Source organism: Psammomys obesus, unplaced genomic scaffold (assembly GCF_907164565.1).
Source record: "Psammomys obesus unplaced genomic scaffold, mPsaObe1.curated_primary_1811, whole genome shotgun sequence".
Taxonomy (NCBI): Eukaryota; Metazoa; Chordata; class Mammalia; order Rodentia; family Muridae; genus Psammomys; species Psammomys obesus.
Genome location: NW_026586662.1, coordinates 5,824,999 through 5,842,413, shown reverse-complemented (window position 1 = coordinate 5,842,413; position 17,415 = coordinate 5,824,999). Strand labels below are relative to the sequence as shown.

Here is a 17,415-nt window from a genome sequence, read left to right as displayed (position 1 = left end):
AGCCTTGGAGTGCACTAGTTAGTGATGTGATAGAAAATTTGTGAATCATGGAGATGCACGGAGACCTCATAAAATAGAGAAGTAAACACCCACAGCCTATTTACTGTTCTGCCTCTTGGGATCAGCCTTTAAACAAGGAGTTATGTATGGGAGGTAGGGACACTGGAATGGGAGGATCAAGCAAGGCTCTTGGAGAAACAAGGGGGATCAGGGAGAGAGTATAGGGAAAGACAGCTAAAGTTAAGGGCCATTTGAGGGGTAGTATGGAAACCAATAGAGCAGAAGCTTCCCAGAATATATACATACATGAAGGCTATTTAAATGAAATTGTGAAATAACAGGGGAGACAGAGTCCCACGTTACAACTCTGTCACCAAATGAAGCTTCCAGACCCAAGGTTGGGTTACATGTAATTGAGCTGTTTGCCAAAGGGAGCCCAGGAGAACCCCCAATTGACCCAGGCTGCTGCCCAGTCTATAGGTTGCTCTCGATAAACAAACAGCAAGGCCCTAAGACCCACATAACTCATTAAATATGGAAAAGTCAAAAGAGCTGGCTATAGAGAAGCTTCATCCCTATGGGGTAAAGTTCTTGGTACAAGAAGGTATTCTGTGAGCTACCAATGACAAAACAAAATCACCACCCCAGCTAAAAATCCTTCAGTCTACAACACCAGTGCCCTGCCTGCAAGTTAAGTTAGTAGAGTAGTGGCACAACACTTATGGGAATCACCAACCAATATCTAGTTTAACTTGAACCCCTACTAGATGTCACTTTAGTGACAAAAAAATCCAATCCAAAACAAAACAAAACAAAACACCTGGGACCAGATAGTTGAGGGACCTAAGAGAAAAACAAAAACTTTTGTTCTACTTAAGGAATGTAGCAATAAAATAACTCCCAAGGACATTATAGTGTACATATAGATCAGAGCCTTGCTCATCCATCATCAGAGAAGCTTCTTCCTACAGGAAAAAGGAACAAACGTAGAGACACACAGACAGACGTTATGCAAACAGTGAGAGACCTTGGAACACTCAGACCTAAATGGGATGTCCTCATGGAATTCTTCCCCTCAGGGCTCATAGAACCCTCTGGAAGTGGAGCCAGAAGGAATTGAAAAGCTAGAGGGATGGCGGACTCCAAAGAAACAAAGCCTTCTAAACACAGCAGGACCAACTCACATTTGCAGTCACAGAGACTGCTAGGCAGCATTCACAGGGCCTGCAGGGTTCTGCTTCGGGTGGAGTCCTAGAGCTGAAAGGAAAGCTGAACACAATCCCCATCCCTAACCCAGAAGCTATCTACAATTGATAACCACTTGCCAATGAGAATTTAGTTTTCTCCAAGGGAGTCTCACTGGGGAAAATCTACTTTTAAGGGTAGGCTGCATGACTAGCAGCAGATGGCCAACAGAAAAGGAACTCAGTCCTATCTTTGGGGGTTTCTTGTCCCATAATGAGATGTCAGATTTTACCTTTCTTTTTCAATTTTTATTTATTATTTCTCTGTCTCTCTCTTTCTCTCTCCCTCTCTCATCCTCTCTCTCTCTCTCATTCTCTCTCTGTCTCTCTCTCTCTCTCTTTCTCTCTCTCTCTCTCTTTATATTACTTGCCTATATATTATGGCTTCTGGCTTTGTGTTTTTGTGGGATTCTTGAACATACAAATGAGTGAGTCTCTGAGTCTGTTTCTTGTTCCAGAGGCTCTTTTCCTTCTGTTTTTGTTTTTGTTCATTTTTTGTTGTATTCTGATGTGGTTTTTTTTGTGTGTGTGTTTGTTTGTTTTGTTTTAACTTATTACATTGTGTTTTATTCTTATCCCTTAGAAGCCTGGGTTTTCTTTTTTTATATTTTCTAATGAGACAGAAGGGGGTAGATGTGGATGGAAGGGGAAGAGGGGAGTAATTGGGAAGAGTAGAGGAAAGGAAAACAGCAATCAAAATATATTTTATGAAAAAATCTTTCTTCAATTAAAAAAAAAAACTGAGAAGGACTTCATTTGCTGTGCCAAGGGTAAGTGTGAAACTCCTGGAAGTTTAAAAAACAAACTCAACAGAGTTCATAAAATTATCATAAATCTTGGAGTGAAAAAATTTGAAGAAATAACTGAAAATGGTATCTCCCCAAACTTACAATGAGGTATATTAAAACTGCCAACATAATAAGACAAAGAAAACAAACAAGCAAACAAAAAAGTTACTTATACTTATAAGGGAACTTGTACTAGACCAACAGTAGATTTGTTAATATAAGTCTGCAGGCCAGAAGACATTAATAGGATACACTCTATTCAGAGAAACGAAAACAACATTAAACCTAGCAAAACCATCCCTCAAGGTGGGGGGAGGGGAGGGAAACAAAAGTAAGTCTACCATCACCATAGGTTGTAACTCCAAAGAACACTTAAGGAACTTCTGAAGACAAAGTTTGGTAACCACCATCAGGAAAATATGCAGAAGTAGAAAAGTTAGCCATAGACGGGACGCACAAAACAGAAAGCTATGATACTCAACTCAAGCCTTGCCAATTCAGAAAACCATCCAGTCATGAAGATAAATGAGAGAGGAATAAAAGTACAATTAATATGTAAAATAGCTGAACAATTGACAGAATGACAGTACTGAATTTTTACTCATCAAAATAAACTTTAATGTAAGTTGATTAAATGAACTGTCTAAATATACATAGATTCACTGAATGGATTAAAAGAAAAAAACAACCAGATTCAATGATAAGTCATTTACATATTTCATCATTTCACCATGTAAACACATACAAACACTGAAAGTGAAGGAATGAAAAGAAAATGCTTGCATAAGACAGAATGTACTTTAAGTACTGAGAGGCAGCTCTTAACTTCTAAAAGAACTATACTAGGAGGATAGAGACAATTTTTACACAAATCAGTTAAGGCCCGAGGAAAGCCTTATTGCTGTTGGAGCAGGGTTTCTTCATCGTTCTCCAACAGTGAGAATGCTAGCCAAAGCCAACATGACATATCACTTCACCTTGGTAAAAATGGCTATGTTTGAAATGAATAAGATGACAAAGCCTGGCAAGAATGTGGAGAAGGAAGCCGTTCCTGCTTGTTCAGGCTGTAAGTAAATACAACTAGTGTGAAAATCTGCGGAGACTTTTCTCCAAGACTTAGAGTCCTACGCTTGTGTACACAGAGATCAATATGTTCAAGAGATTTTTGCACTCTTGGATTCATTGCCTCATTACTTCCAATAGCCAAGAATTATAAGCCGCCCTGTGTCCACCATCTGATGAAAAGATGAAGACAATGTGGCACTCATGCATATTACGTACAGTCTGAAAACAGTGATCTGAGAAGTTGAAACTAGAATGGCGTTTATTGCTCTAATTTATATTAAAACCATTAACTGACACTACTATGTTCTAGGTTTTTTTTTCTTTCTATTCAGGATTTTATTAACTTGGCCAGGCCAGCATTAAACCTGTGATTCTACTTCCTTCTTCTCCAATTACCACCCCTTGTCACTAGTTTCTACTGAAATTTGTACTATAGAGAAATTATAAATGTTCATAGAGACAGATATGTTTAAACTGGTTTTAAAATTACACAGTACATACACACATTGAAATCAATATCACTAGTACCACTTATGGGCTTATTTTTATTTATTAGTTAAATTATAAATGTAATTTGAAATTTTTCCTCTGTGTTTATTATGTGTCTGGGTTTTTTTTGCCTGCATGTATGTATGTGAACCACACATATATGTGAACACTGGGAAACAAACCCAGGTCCCTTGGAAGAACAGCTATAGATTGTAACTGCTAAGCCATCTCTCTAGCCCACAAGTGTATTTTTATGGAAATAAAATCCAACAACAAAATATTAAGAGAATCCTGCAAGATGCTAATTCCATTATTCTTGCGTTGGCTTGAGAGATTGCTGCTCTTACATGCTGCCAGGTGATACTAATCTGATTAATGGCACAAGATTAATTCTGACTCTAGTTGGAAGTGCTTCTCTTTCCTCCCATGACCATGTATTGATATGGATATATAGGCTATTAATTATGCATAGCTGTACTAAACAAATAAAATGCATAGCTGGATCCTTTCACCACATCTGCACCTGGCGTTTTAGCAAAACAGCTCAAGCCAACAGAACAGCTGCTGTGCTTTACAGGCTGAACTCATCTTGATAATTTTAATGGACATGGCGACAAAAGACGAACTACCTCAGAGGACTTCTGTTAAAAAAAAAACAAATGGGGGTTTCTGAGTGAGTTCCCTCCCAACAAACCCACTGCCCCTTAGCCAAACCTGCTTACACCTCCAGCCAAGAACTAGAAACTTGCAGGAGAGATGCCAAGCAGTGGGAAATGTCTTCAGGGGGTGCTGGGTTAGATGATTTGAATAGACTTCCTGTGGGTTATCAGAAGGCGTTTTCTATTACCACAGCAAATATATTCAATTCCACCTACTCAGTTGGACTTTCTTTTCCCCTGCCTTTTCCAAATGACTACATGGGGAGGTTTACTATAGCAATTTTTCAAGTAGATTGTATAACGTTTTCATATGGCTAACTTGCTCCCTTGTCCCCTATTTGAATCTATTTTTTTTTTGTTCTCTTGATGAAAACACTTAATTTTAGAAGTGTGTTGGCCTAGAGCTGTGCTACATGTGTTTTGAAAAATGCTTGCTCAAGACTATTGATTGCAGTAATGTCTGGTTACAGCCAACAGTGTACCCTTCTGATGCTCTCGTAATTTTAGTGACTTACAATATCCTATCATCAAAAATTTGTACTGGTACTTGCAAAATTTTTACCTGAATTGTACTGATTAAATAGTTGGGCCCAGGAATTCATACATAAACGCTGCCACTTCTCTCCCTGACATAGAAATAGCAGTTTCAATCTCTTGCTTGACTATTTCACAATTGCTTTTTACTATTCTTTCTACTGCTTTTTTTTTTTTAAGATTTTTTTAATTTATTATATATACAATGTTCTGCCTGCATGTGCACCTGCAGGCCAGAAGAGGGCACCAGATGTGGTTTCTGGGAATTGAACTCAGGACCTTTGAAAGAACATCCAGTACTCTTAACCTCTAAACCACCTCTCCAGCCCACAGCTCTAATTTTTTTTTAATTGTGTATCTAGATGATGCTCAAATCCAGTTATCACAAACACCAAGGGATAGCCTTTTTTCTTTATTGCTGTACCTGGACTCTAAGTTGCTTAGTAGTGACATAGTTGCCATAGTAGAACCACCAGCTGCTTCCAAACAGACCTCTTAGTGTTCATATTTTTGTTGCAACGGGATTTACTTTAACAGGATTAATCTGAAAGGGCCAAGGCTGTAGTGGCTCCAATGTCCATGATGCTGAATAACATCAGTTGCATAATACTTGCATAATACTTTAAAACTCTTGTTTCCACTAAGTGGGTTTTTTGAGATACAAATTTTTAATCTTCAAAAGAAAGAACGTTTATTTTGGAATTTCTGGAAGTAATTCTTTGCATGCATACCTTCACGACATGAGCAATTTAAAAATATTAATTAACTTAAATTTTGCTGTATCTCTTTTCCTCTCTAATCTAAGTTCAAATAAAAAAGTTAACAAACAACAGCAAAACAAAACAAGATTCTGCTAAACTCAGTACCTAAGGGATTTGTAGGGTCCAAAGGAGAGAGAAGTCTTGAAGTAAAAGTCTACACTAAAAAGACACATTTATCTTGTTCAACTCAAAAATTGTTTTTCCTTGTAGTATCATTTAACACAATCTTCTTCAGTTGTTATTCTATAATAATCCTCTTACTTCAAGGCCTACTGGACTGTTGATGGTGGTGTTTGTGTTTGTTGTTATTTGGTTGTTTTTTTTGTTTTTGTTTTACCTACAATAGAAGGGATATAAAGAATAATAACAATTCACTTTCTGAAGACTTAGGAAATTATGTGAATAAGTAAAAAGACTTGGCAGGTAAATTGGTTTAATACACTTTGAGGTCATATGTTCAAACTTTGATTTGTTTCCTTTCTATGCTAAGACATAACTTAAGGATACCTTGTAGCCTTAAGGCTAACAATGCTCATCATCACAGAAGTGCTTCAAGAATTATTTCCTTCATGCTGGGAACTTTACGTGCTTTATCTAATAAATAAATAAATAAAAATAAAGACATTTTAAAATGATCAAATAAAGAGACAGGAAAATTATATTTGAGAATGCTGACCACACATTACTAAAGCAAGCAGAAAGCATATTTCTGCATGATGGAAGAGCAATGTATCCATTTAGCATGTATGAAGGGAACACCTGTGAGGAGGAATTCTGAGAGCACTGTGGTTGAAATGCTCAGAAAGACTGGAAGGCCACTGTGCATGTCTAAGTGAACTGAGATGAAAAGCAGAAAGTGCCATCTTCTTCCCTGACCACCCTTGAGTTAGTCACACCTCTATCTGGAATGAAATTCAGCACATACAAACAGGCGATAAGGTTGAGCTTTCAGAGGAGGGCCAAGTAATGTCTGCTGCCCATATGTAATTAGAAATTACCACTTTCAGTCTGTAGAGAGGTGCAGATTTGGCAAATAATTATGGACGTCTAATTGTGTCGCATGCCATTTTATTTCTTTACTGCTCTTTCGTGTGCAGCTCTCCACTACAAGGTAATTTTTTTAATTAAAGAGATGGTGGTTTTGTTCACTTAATTAAACCTTATATATCTAGCAAATGCTTGAATTTTAATGGCCAGTTTGTATAAATAGTGAACAAAGTACTACTTTTGTATTTAGATAAAATATATATATACATATATATTTTAATTTCAGGGAAAGGAGGTGTTACCTAAAATGCAGTTTGAAAAAGTCAAGTTGCTGCCCAGAGAGTTGAAGAGCTGGTGTTCTGGATAATGGGAAGTTCAGAGAAGGCAAAGCAAAGGACAGAATGCAGACAGAGAAGACAGATATGAAACTAGTCCATAATACCTAAAAATGTACCAGTTCTCAGTATTATTAATTGAAAATAAAATATATGCAGCAATTATAACCCTGGATACTCTATGAACAATGGAGCCCAAAAATTCCCTTGGGGCTCATTATTCACCAAGTTAAAGAGATCTGTTGATAACCTGTGCTATGGTTTTTGTTGTTGTTTAGTCTTGTTTTGTCAATTGTTCTTAAAATGGAACAAAGCAACTCAGTCCATGTAGGATGTTCTATACAGGCATGATTCTAAAACAAAACTTCATGCTACATGTGACCACGAATAATTTCATAACTTCTCATTTTTCCCATTTTGGTCATCTACGGTGCATATTGGAAAACCAATGCACCCTGTTACTGTGTATACCATGAAGAAGAAGAGGCTGTTACATAACAGCCACTCAACTAAGGTAACTGTTATCATTTACCTGCACTGAACATGTAAAATTTGCCTATAATATATACAGATTACGATTTATATAAATAATCTTAATCCTTTTTCTAGTCAAGAGAGTCAATAAATTTGCTTGCTGTGTTGCAATGTATTCCTATTTTAAATAGGAATCTTTTTCTACGTTTACTCTATTGGTACTAGCCGTTTTAGTCTTAAAAATAAAAAACCTATGCATGTATTCTTAAAATTCTAAACTTAGACAGTAGAAGGTGGACTAACTAACAAGGTTTACATATGGAAAACACTCTGTAGAATATTGATTTCAGAAACAGAATTTATAAAAAAAAAATTACCTAAGTTTTGTCAGAGAAAACAAGATGATAAAGTTAACAACAGCGAACAAAAACTGAGATCCAGTTAAAATATGGACAAAAATACCTGAATAGATAAATCTCAAAGGAGGAAATACAAATAGCCAGCAAGCGCACTAAAAATATTCTATGTAGCTAGCCAAGACTGGCCATAATAGTACACGCCAGCAGGTAGAGCAGAGGTTCCAGGTCATCCTTGGCTACACAGTGAGTTTGAGATTTGCTAAGATACATTAGGCTCTTTCTCTCTCGCTCTATCTCCTCTCTCTCTCTCTCTCTCTCTCTCTCTCTCTCTCTCTCTCCTCCCAGTTTACTCAGAATGCTGAAAAATAAGGGTGACTTGAGATCAGGATTAAAAGAGAAGATTGTGAAACAGAAAGACTTTCTTTCAAAAAAAAATGTGATTTATACATGTTAATAAATTTCTTAATTAGGCCATTTGTATTGTTTTCAAATCTCTGCCATAGATTAATCTACCTACATCTTTGCTAAGATTTTTCCAGGTACCTCTACTAACACATGCTTACAATCACCAACTTTTTTTGAGAGTTTTTTTAGAATTATCATTTATTACAATTTATTCGATTTGTATTCCAGCCGTGCCCCCTCCCTCATCTCCTCCCAAACCTCCCTCTTCTCCCCCTTTCTCTTCTCCCCCTATGACCCTCCTGTAGTCCACTGATAGTGGAGGACCTCCTCCTCTTACATCTGACCCTATCCTATCAGGTCTCATCAGTACTGGTTGCATTGTCTTCCTCTGTGGACTGGTTAGGTTTTAAACTCATATAATTTAAAGATTAATAGTATGTTTTTAAAATATTCATTTTTTTTGAATCTTCTAGTCTCCTTAAATTATCTTCCATTTGTCATTCTGAATATTGCCACTTAACTAGTCAAGACAACAAAATTGGATGTAGGAGAAAACAGGGAACAGGACAGGAGCCTACCGCAGAGGGTCTCTGAAACTCTACCTAGCAGTGTATCAAAGCAGATACTGAGACTCATAACCAAACCTTTGGCAGGGTACAGGTAATTATATGAAAGAAGGGGGAGTTAGTATGACATGGAGAGGACAGGAGCTCCACAAGGACCAAATATATCAGGGCACATGGGTCTTTTATGAGACTGTTTCTCCAACCAAGGACCATGCATGGATATAACCTAGAACCCCTGCTCAGATACAGCCCATGGTAGCTCAGTATCCAAGTGGGTACCTTAGTAAGGGGAACAGGGGCTGCCTATGACATGAACTCAGTGGCTGGCTCTTTGACTTTCCCCCTCCCCCTGAGGGAGGAGCAGCCTTACTAGGCCACAGAGGAGGAATTTGCAGCCAGTCCTGAAGATACCTGATAAGCGAGGGTCAGACGGAAGGGGAGGAGGACTTCCCCTATCAGTGGACTTGGAAAGGGACAGGGAGGAGATGAGGGGTTGGGATTGGGAGGGAATGAGGGAGCAGGATACAGCTGGGATACAAAATGAATAAACTGTAAGTAATATTTAAAAAAATAAAAATTTAATTAAAAAGACAATAAAATAATTTCTTAATACTTTAATACCTCTGCATCATCTCTAAGAGATTTATTTGTTCTTTGTTTATATTCTTCTTTCATATGGACCATAAAATATATATATATGTATATATATATATATATACATATATATATATTCTCAAGAAAGTAAATATAAGATTTACTAGTTTTTATTAACATAGGAAGTTATATAGCCAGCTACCATCTTAAATGCTAACTTCTGTTTATCTCAAAATGCTTCATCAATAAAATACACAGCTAATTCTATGAGAAATCATTTGAAAATATTATGGGATATATGCAATTCACAGTTTACTTTATCTCTACAGATATTCACAAATTTGTTATATTGACTTATATATTTCCACTCTAATCTAGACTTTCTAAGTTTAAGAACATTGTAAAATTTAAAGCTAAAATTTCGCTTTTATTTTCCTAAATTTCATCCCTTTAACCCCTCTAACACATTATTAATACATATAACTTCCTCTCAACTTTTTGAGCTATGCATCACTCATAATAACCTTAAGTTTATATCTTGTTCTCTCTAGACTAATTTTTCCACAGGTCAATATTAAATCTAGAAAAGAAAGTTCATGCAACTACAACTGCATATTGAATTCTTACAATATAGTATAGTTCAATTGAAAAAAATACAGGGACTGCAGGGATGGCTCAGAGATAAAGAGCACTGGCTGCTCTTCCAGAGATCCTGAGTTCAATTCCTAGCAACCACATGGTGTCTCACAACTATCTATAATGAGATCTGGTGCCCTCTTCTGGTGTGCAGGTATACCTGCACACAGAACATTGTGTACATAATAAAGAAAGAAATCTTTTTAAAAAGAAGCTGCTTTTAAAAAATTAAAAATAGATATTAATGAGTACTTTTTTTGCAGAAAGCAAATATAAACATTGATGTGACAGAGATCCCATATCAAATCAACCTAATTATCTATGTGAAAAATAAAAAGGAACTTGTAGAACTAGGAAGCATGTTGCTTTTTTTATATTTTATTTTTATTTATATTTTTATTATTAATTACAGTTTATTCACTATGTATCCACAGTAGCTACCTCTCTCCTCCCCTCCCAATCCCACCCTCCTTCCCCCTTCTCCACCCATGCCTCTCCTCAAGTCCACTGATAGGGGAGGTCCTCCTCTCCTTCTTTCTGATCCTAGCCTATCAGGTCTCATCAGGACTGGCTGCATTGTCTCCCTCTGTGGACTGGTAAGGCTGCTCCCGCCTCAAAGAAAGGTGATTCAAGGGCAGGCCAATCAGTTCATGTCAGAGACAGTCCCTGTTCCCATTACTATGGAACCCATCTGGACACTGAACTGCCATAGGCTACAATTATGCAGGGGTTATAGGTTATCTCCATGAATGGTCTTTGATTGGAGTATCCATCTCAGAAAAGACCCCTGGGCCCAGATTTTTTGGTTCTGTTGCTCTCCTTTTGGAGTTCCTGTCCTCTCCAGGTCTTATTATCTCCCCCTTCTTTCATAAGATTCCATGCAATCTGCCCAAAGTTTAGCTATAAGTCTCAACATCTGCTCTGATACCCAGCAGGGTAGAGTTTTTCAGAGGCTCCTGTCCTGTTCCCTGTTTTCTCCCTCTTCTGATGTCCATCCTCTTTACCTTTCTGAATGGGGATTGAGCATTTTAGCCAGAGTCCTCTTTCTTGATTAGTTTCTTCAGACTCAATTCTCAGCATTGCTTTATTTAAAAGACATCACAAAATGTCATCCCAGTAGGCAAATGTTAATTTTTAATGGACAGAATGTCATCACAAAAAGTTTGTTTTAGCAGTACTCATCCTTGTAGTTGTGACATTTGTCAGATAATGCTATTTCACTTTAACTGAAATTTCTAGTCCATCTCAAGGATCTCTTTAGATTTCTTTTTTTTTTTTTAGAGAGTAAGTTTGATTTATTGTATTACTCTGATATTTCTCTTTTTTGCATTTTTTTATTTTATTAATTACACTTTATTCATTTTGTATCCCCCCATAAGCCCCTCCCTCCTCCCCTCCTGATCCCACCCTCCCTCCCCTTTCTGCATGCATGCCACTCCCCTATTCCACTGATAGGGGAGGTTCTCCTCTTCTTTCTGATCTTAGTCTATCAGTTCTCATCAACAGTGGCTGCATTGTCCTCTATTGTGGCCTGGTAAGGCTGCTCCCCCCTCAGGGGGAGGTGATCAAAGAGCAGGCCAATCAGATTATGTCAGAGGCATTCCCTCTTCCCATTACTATGTAACCCACTTGGACACTGAACTGCCATGGGATACATCTGTGCAGGGGTTCTAGGTTATCTCCACGAATAGTCCTTGGTTGGAGTATGAGTCTCTGGGAAGTTCCCTGTGTTCAAATTATCTTGTTCTGTTGCTCTGCTTATGGAGTTCCCATCCCCTCCAGCTCTTACTATTTCCCACTTGGGGAAATAGTAGATTTTTTTTTCAGTGATGGCCTTCTCGATGTTTAATTTAAAATATGAGTACTATTAAGGTGAGTATGTCTTCTGAAAAGATTTTAAGAATATGAAACAGTTACTAAGTCAGGCAGGAGAATCGAAGCATTACATAGAAAAACAGGGACTGGGGGCATTGCTTAGCAGTTAAGAACACTTGTTGCTCTTGCAGAGGACATAGGTTTGATGCCTATCACCCACAAGGCTCACACAACCATTTGTGACTCAAATATTAGGATATCAAATACCTTCCTCTGGCCTCCACAGGCTCTTCACATATGTGGAGCACAGACACTACAAGCAAAACACCCATGCCCCTAAAATAAAATAAAAGTAAAAAATAATTTTCACAAAGCAATCATTTTTGAATTTTGTTCACCAATTAATTTTGATGCACTAGCTATTCCGGCAACATCATCAAGAGTGTATAATATCCAAGAGCTTTACTGTTTGGGAATTATAACACTACGGACAATTATTCTGCCTCTTTACTCAGTTTCTTCATTTGTAAGATAAATGCCATGACGGTCCTTGATGTCCATGATACGCTTCGTAAACTAAATATTTTAAGTGATACTCTCAGCAAGTCATCAACCAAATAGTAACTATTAGTGTTGTTCTAAAACAGCACAGGAAACACCACAAACATAATGCCCCTCAGTTTCAGTCACACACTTGACAAACCCTCAGATGATCCCTTGTGGACAAGATGAGCTGTGAGCTGGACTAGAGAACAGTTAGGTGGATCAATGCTGCTTGAGCAACTGCAGGCTCCGAGTATTGACTAATGGATTCTAACCAGTGCGAAGGAGATGAACCAGGCAGCTGCCCTTGGGGCTTTCCTGATCAATCGTTTTCGGCAAGGAAACTTGAGAATGCCATAAAATAACTCTAATTTTGAAGTGACCTAAAGTTCAGAAAAACAACGAGCATATGAAATGGCAAAAGATAAAAAAGCATTCATACAATCCTAATAATAAATAGTACAAGCAATAAATGTAGGAGTAGGAAATCAACTAAAACTAATGAAATATTTGTCTTTAAAAGGTGAATGTGTACACGTTTCATCTGAGAGAAGATCTAATAGAAAAGAAAAGATAGTGTGAGACATTTATAGATTATTTTTGTTTGAAACTTGATTTGAAGTAGCCGACTGTAGCAAAATGACAGGAATATGGAAACATTCAAACACAATCCAAGAGGAGTACTACTAATCAATCAGCTCCAAGAGTTTTGAAACAGGGACTAGTTTTAAAGCAATTCAATCTAAAAGAATCAGTAAAACTCTAAGTTACGCTTTTCTATTGACACGATGCTAACAAGATACAATAACACAGCTGGGGTCAGAATGTTATCAATGTATCAATGGTTCTTAAGTTGGCTAAACACTGGAGTCACATCTGAAAGGACCCGAGAAGTTGCTTCCTGATGACGTTAATTAAGTGGGCCCAAAAAATGACAAGATATTCTGAAAATAAGTCGCACCTATACACCTGCTGTATAGGTGTATGATATCTTCACTACTGCACAGTAACACAGCCTTGGGAACGGACTTGTAACTCACTGTTTTTTCCTATAATTTACTTTCTAAAATTATCAGAAAAGGGAAGCATGTTTTTTTAAAAAAAACAAAAAAAACAAAAAAAAATCTAAAATAAGACCATCATTTACAGCTCAAGATACAACTAGGCACCCAGACTTTGGCAGTAAATAAGACTGATTTAATAAAACATACAGCTGTGACAGAAAAAAAAAAAAAAAAAAAGAAGAAACAATGGTATATATTTAGGACTCCTCTCAAAGCTATGCTACCACTCCTGTCTTCCACATAAAAATAGTTCAGATTTGCTTGGACCGTATATTTAGACCTCTTGAAAAAAACCACTGTCCTGATTTAAACATGACGGTGTTGTAGTAGTAAGAGGGGAAAGGAAGAAAAATTTTAAAGCAGATGGCGTATCCTGAAAACTCTGGCCGAATAAATGAACCTTATGTGTTAAAAGATAAATTCTACAGAATTCAGATGTCCACCTCATTAGTGCTTGTGTGTGTGTGTGTGTGTGTGTGTGTGTGTGTGTGTCCAATATCAGAGCACAATGCAGCAGCATCTCTCAGAATAAGGTTTATCATTTCATATTATCTATTCCAGTATGAAGAGGTAGGTGTTACAGTATATTGGAGGAACTGGAACTCACCATTGAGAATATAGCTCCAATATATTTACCAGATGACACGTAAGAAATACTGTCATTTTTTTAATGGTTCATAAATCAGAGAGGTACTCGGCTACAGAGTCAGGTATGGTGCAAGGAGCTAGCTCTCATTGATGGACTTAGCAGAGTCTATGATACTAGAATTTCCAAGTTAACATAATTTTGGTGGGCAGAATTTGTCTCAATAACAGACCTCCCAACCAAGCCTTCTAATGTTCAATAGCAGAACAATTCCATCTGCAGCAAAGATTCACTGCTGTACTAATGGGCCTAGTGGAAAAAGACAAAGCTAGTACATCCCAGAACTTCCCTGTTATTTATTGTGTGGTCAAGCAAGCCTCCATCAAAAGAAAATGACATATATAGGGCTGGGCAATACAGAAAATAGATAGAGCATATGAACTTCCCATGGCTTTATGTCACCTATCATTGGATCATTGGCTTGTCTTCCTCAGCACACAACCTAGGAGGAAAGAGAGCAAAGTTTGTACACAATGTTTTAACACCACATATGACAGCTATCAAAATAAAAGTACTACTGCGCTATGATCTTACTCAGTGGTACTCCTAAAAGACAGGAAACAGAAATAACTCTCCTAAAGGACAGCGCTTTAAGCAGTTCATCTGGTCATTGGTGGTTTATATAGGAGATAGCCTGAGATAAGGAGACGTAGTGATTTCAGGGCAATCTATAAGAGCTTGGGTTACCAGTCACAGACCTGTGAGGAAACATTAAGGTTTGGAAACAGAATGTATGGGGATGATCTCTGTGACCATAATGGCATATGACACATGTCATTACCGCCCAGAGGGCATCTGCAATCGGAAGAGTCTAATAACCTGTAGACTCAAACATTTACAGTCAGCCAACCGATGCCCTCTTCCACCCTAGTGCTATCATGGTAAAACGACAAATGACGGGATCATCAGAACAGAAGGGCAGAATTTATTCGCACACGCAGCAACTTGTTTCCATTCAGCGTTGCAACTGAATGGCCGGTCTAACACCTGCATGCTGCAGCACAGATTTATACTAAACAACATCAAAACTCTTGAACCAGGTGCAGTATTCGAAAGTTAAGAGATTTTCTGACATTATATCCCATCTAACATTATAGCCCTTGACACGGGATGGGCCCTTGACACATCATGTCACCTAATCACGTGATGGAATGGCCATTTGAAGGCACGGGGCAGGGCCAGCCGTGAAAGAGATTTCACATATCCTAATATGCACTTTGCATATTAAATCAGCTATTTTTGTTATTGCTTTCTGCTGCTTTTGCTAGTTTTCAAGTTAATTCCCAGGGCACAGGGTGTGGAAGTGGGTGAAGTCTCCCTTTCCCTCAGTCTCAGTAGCCTCTGGGGATTTTTAGGATCCTCCCTGTCAGGATTTATGTTAGATGTAAATATCTAAGGCTATACTATCTTCCTCTCCTCCCTCTTCTTCCTCAAAGCCTGAATCTCTCCCTGAGCCCACTTTAACTGGGATAGTCTCTGATGCTTAGTTTCTCTAGGGGAAACTTATTTTCCCTCAAGAGTTTAGTAATAGGAAACCAACCTGAACTCTTTCTTAAGACCTTATCACCCTGGACCTAAAACTGTTTACCTGTCATCTGTCACATGAGTAAGCATGACATGGCATGACTACTATCTCTCTGAATAATATTTGTCTGCTCATTTTTTATCTCTCCCAGTTGAATGAAAACCCTTTGGTGGTAGAGATGGAATACTCAAGGATACATTATGCATGTTATTTTGCACCCAAAAGGCACCTCATATTCCCTTTACTCTAAATATACATTGGGTTAGCTTTCCATCACCCTGAGAATAAAACCTATATGATCATGGTAGTCAGAGAATCAAGAGTTATTTTAACTCACAATTTCAGAAATTGTAATAAATGATGCCTTTGGGCACATGGCGAAGCAGTACGTGGCAGGGGAAAGCGTTCAGTGGAGTAAAGTGAGTCTTCTCCTTTCCGTGGATAGAGATGAAAAGAAGGGCTCTAGTCTCACAGCCTCACTACAGAGCCAGGGACTGATGACTAAGCTTTCCACACATGGGAGTTTGGTAGGTGATGACCTGGACACCACCTTCCTAGGGACCAGCTCTTACAGTGTCAAAAGGAGATAAGGGCTGCCAAAGAAAGAAGATAGTCAATAGTCCTATCCAGCTGCAATGCTCTATGGATCACAACAAAAACCAGTCTGGCAAGATATTCCTCAAGGCACAGTAGTGGAACTTATATCCTGGGGTAACCAATTGTCACCTTATTGGACTTAAGGTGTGCTCAGATAGGAGGGAGTTTATGTCTGGTGCTGTAAACTTAACCAACTATCCACAGCTGGTAAAGCCATGGAACTTTGAGAAGCTAATACAGCCACTTCCCTAAACCAGTATCACTCGTAATCATCTTCTGAATACTCATCATTTGTGTTCACAAACACACGTAGCTGTACCCCTCATCAAATAAGCTGCTTTCAATGCAGATCGAGACCATTACCGACATCCGCAACTGGTCCAAATACAGAGCACAGCTGACCATGGAGTATCCAACCCCCGCTGAAGATCTACAATGGTAGACCTAGAGCTCAAGGAATGTCATGGAAGAGGTGGAGCTGTAGTAAAAGCCAGAGGACCAAGACATTAAGACATTTGCTATAGATAGTGCTTTATGAGAGAGGGGAGAGACAGAGACTGAGAGACACAGAGAGAACACAAGGTGAAGGGAGGTATGGAGGAGGGGCTGGATCTAGGAGTTGAGGGAAGAAGTTGAAGGGGGATATGATCAAAATGCACTGAGTGAAATTCTGTACAGACTAATAAAAATACTATATTGTTTAAAGATGAGCCAAATTAAAATAGGTTAGAATTTTAGTGGTAGGGACCTCAATTTATAATAAAAAGTGACTAGTTAGGTAAATGCCCACCCATCACAAAATTAAAAATAAAAACCAGCAGGCAACCATCTAAATCATGTTTCTCAAGAACCATAAGAAATGTCTGTTATAGTCATTAGCAAGTTATTGGCAAGCAGGATACTATTAAATAAAGAAGTTATTCCCCAGTTGGGGAAAAAGGATCTAAGATGATAATAATGTATGACTGAGTTAAAGAAGACATAGCCTCATTAAAACAGTTTTAAAATACCTACAATAATCAAGTTTGTTTTGTCCTTTAAACTCTCACTCCTTATCAGCTTACTGAAGAAAAATCTTGCCACAGTATTTCTTCCCATATGCATCCCATAGTCAACATCATCAGTACTTCCTGCACATGGTCCTGCACCTTGGCTGTCAAAGAGAATAAAGCGAGAGTAAAAAAAAAAAAAAAAATCACTGAACATCAATGCAAATAGCACTCAGATTACCCCATCATGCTCTGTTTCACGTGTCCCATGCAGGCTACAATTGCATTAACATTGCATTTCCTGTGTGGAAAAAAAAATGAATGGAAATTTTGAGAACAA

At 38.0% G+C, this 17,415-nt stretch overlaps 1 pseudogene; it reads right to left on the bottom strand.

Moving 5' to 3' along the window:
* The window catches only part of LOC129672864 (condensin complex subunit 1-like), a 57,507-nt pseudogene extending 41,052 nt beyond the window's left edge, over positions 1 to 16,455 (bottom strand).
* Between the last annotated feature and the right edge of the window lie 960 nt (positions 16,456 to 17,415).